At 57.2% G+C, this 3,080-nt stretch overlaps 1 protein-coding gene across 1 annotated transcript in view; it reads right to left on the bottom strand.

The window, feature by feature from the left end:
- Chrm4 (cholinergic receptor muscarinic 4) overlaps positions 1 to 1,700 on the bottom strand; it is a 4,721-nt gene extending 3,021 nt beyond the window's left edge. Inside the window, exon 1 of the mRNA XM_004626991.2 lies at positions 1,520 to 1,700. The gene's annotated coding sequence lies outside the window, so the exon portion shown is untranslated. The remainder of the gene's footprint in view (positions 1 to 1,519) is intronic.
- Positions 1,701 to 3,080: the final 1,380 nt, after the last annotated feature.

Genomic DNA, 3,080 nt, shown 5'->3' with positions numbered 1-3,080 from the left:
AGAGAGACAGAGAGAGAGACAGAGAGAGAGACAGAGAGAGAGAGAGAGACAGAGAGAGAGACAGAGAGAGAGACAGAGAGAGACAGAGAGAGAGAGAGCAAAGGCAGGCAGGCTGAGGGTAGGGTGAGACAGAAGGCAGGACAGGGATGGTTCCTTGTTGAGTGATGAGGGAAAGTGTCAGGACCCGGCATGGTGGCACACACCTGTAATCCCAGCACTTTGGAGGTCGAGGCTGGAAGATCACCATGAATTCGAGTGAGTTACACAGTGAGTTCAAGGCCAGCCTGAACTGCATTGTGAAACTCTATTAACAACACAAAAAAGTACCATGCAGGAGAAGAAGCAGGTGACAAGAAGGTAGACACAGAAAGTGTTGAGAGAATGGCCCACTCAAGGACAATGGCAAGAGCGAAGGCCTGGAGGTGCACGCCTCAGGAGGCTGAGGCAGGAAGACAGCTGAGAAAGTGGAGGCCAGTCTGGGATAACAGCAAGATCTTGTCTCAAAAAACCAAAAAAAAAAAAACCACCTTAAACACACAAAGGCTTGCCCTCACCTCCAGAGGCCAGTGTGATGGACCCCAGGAAGCGGGGTGGAGTGGCTAAAGGGCTCTGGTTCCAGGCTGCCCTTCCTCCACCCACTTAGGGTGTGTGTGTGCATGGCGGGTGGCACTGGGGACAGAACCAGGGCCCACCTGAACGGCGGTGGAGCTCTGTCTGGGCCCCCCAAGGGGCTCCAACCCTATACAGTTGCCATGTCTGACCTCCTGAGGGTCAGGCACTTTCTACACTGCTTTACAGTATTAACTCTTTGTGCCCTGTAACACAGCTACAAAGAGGTAGCTTTAACTTCTTACAGATGGAGAACCAGGCAGGGGTGTTACACAACTCAGCTGAGGTCCTGTGGCTTCTCCGTTCCCTGTCGCTGGGGTCCTAGCAGAGCAGTCCTCTCAGGGTTCTAGCAGAGGATACCCTGACGCCAGGAAACCCATTCCAAGGGCAGAGGGGGGTCCCCAGGAGCAGAGGAGGAGGAGGAGGAGGAAGAGGAGGAGGAGGAGGAGAGAAAGAGGAGGCCTTGAGAGGCAGAGCAGCACCCCCCCCCCCAGCCCAGAGCAGCACAGGATGCGTCAGGCAGCAGACTTGGGGCTCTGCAGACCCAGAAGCTCGGACTGCAGAGGCGTCAGCAGCCTGCAGGGCCCGCAGCCCACCCAGCGCAGTGGTGCATACCTGCATCTCAGGCACTCCAGAGGCCGAGAAAGGAGGATCACAGAGTGAGACTGTTTCCTAATAAACTGGGCTGGAGGTGTAGCTCAGGGCTTCAAGGGTTCAACCCCCTCCAAGGGCAAAATATGAGATCTCACAAGGCTCCCAGTGTCAAGGTTGGCCCCAAGAGCAGCCAGGGAACCCCAAAAATGAAACAATTGTCTTAGAGGATGGAGAGGAGCCGCAGGCTGCCCTTCCTTGCCCTCCCACACTCCACTCACCCAGGGCCCCTCCCGCAGCCAGCCCGGCCCTCGCCCACCTCGCTCTCCTCCTCCTCTTCCGACTTCCATCCATGTGAGCCAGGCCCACGCCCGTGCCGGTGCCAGGGCAGCCGCTGAGCCCAGCCTCCTTCACACCCGCCAACACACACGCAGTCACATACGCACTCGGCCCTGTCTCAGCCACACGCAGCCGCGGACGCACTCGTTTGCGTCTGTGTGTGACAGAGGAAGGCACTGAAGGAGGGCTGGCGGCCCGGCCTGAGGAAGCCACCTGTCACCCGCACCGCTCCTCATTTGCGATCTGAGGTCCTGTCCTGAGACGACCTCCTGAGCAGCTGCTAGGCTCAAACAAGTTGATGTCACAGAAGTGGCACGTGGCCCCAGGCCCTTGTCCACCCTCACAGACATGGACCCAGCCTGCTATTCCAATTGCTTGGGTCACAGAGAGAGAAGTGGAGCAGCCACCCCCAAAGGTCACACTGAGTGTCAAGGCAAAGGACAAAGGCTTTCTCCTAGGGTCTCTGCCACCCAAGGTAACTCTGAGAGGCCCTTGATGGCAACTCAAGTGTCACTCCCCACAGGGCATGGAGGCACACGCTTGTCATACCAGCACTTGGGAAGCTGAGGCAGGAAGACCACTTCATTTGAAGCCAGCCTGGGCTAGTGAGCTCCAAGCCAGCCTGGATTACACAGTAGGACTCTGTCTCAAAAAAAGTGTCACCCACTGAACCTAGAGGGCAGAAGCATACAGGCAGAGAACCTGCCATCCCCAGGCTCCTGCTGCAGGGGGTGAGGTGGGCCTCAGGATCTGTTAGCTAGGGCCTCCCAGGGCCAGGGCATTGCTGCAGGGCAGGAGGAGGAAGAAATGAACCAGGAATCCCTCTGAGGTTTGTCTACCAGAACAAGAGCCCCCAAAGGGAAAGGTAGGGAGTACTGAGCAGGAAGCTATAATATCCTCACATAGAGAAGATGGCTATGTGACCTGTCCTAAATTACCCAACTTGTAAGTAGGGATGGGAGCAGGATTAGAACCCAGTGCCACCTTAACTCTAACGTGCTGAATGTGCTTTGAATAAATATCCCGCCTCTGCCCCTTCCAGAATGACCCAAGTGGGGTCCTATCAGGTGCAGCCAGGAGAGGTTCCACATTTAGGACTTCCAGGACAGAAGCTCTCCTGTCCTCCAAGGGGACAAACGGGATTCAAATAAAGAATTGGTAAAATAAGTAGTGGGTAGTGGAACCCTCGCCCCGACAAGACAGGCTCTGTCCCCGCAGGTATTCTGCCCCCCAGCCCCTTGGTGAGATTTGCTGGAATCCAGGCCCACTCCCAATCCGACGACCGCAGCCGTGGCCAGGGCTGTCTGCACCGCTAGAGGGCAATGTCGGTTCCTGGGTGCCAGCTTCAGGCCTGAGCGGGCGGCCTCCGTTAGCCACCGCCCTCAACTCCAGGGCGTCCACAAACACAGGGGCTCCAGGCAGGGTTCCTGGGGAGGGTCGCGCCTCATTCCCAACTCCTGAACTCGCCCTAGACGCCGCGCAGCTGCCTTCCGCTCTGTGCGGGGTTCAAGTGTGAGAAAGTTTAGGGCGCCTGGGTTCCA

The sequence above is a fragment of the Octodon degus genome, unplaced genomic scaffold, assembly GCF_000260255.1.
Source record: "Octodon degus isolate 3935 unplaced genomic scaffold, OctDeg1.0 scaffold00018, whole genome shotgun sequence".
Taxonomy (NCBI): Eukaryota; Metazoa; Chordata; class Mammalia; order Rodentia; family Octodontidae; genus Octodon; species Octodon degus.
The sequence above is the reverse complement of the archived record's forward strand: the minus strand, read 5'-3'. Positions and strand labels throughout refer to the sequence as shown.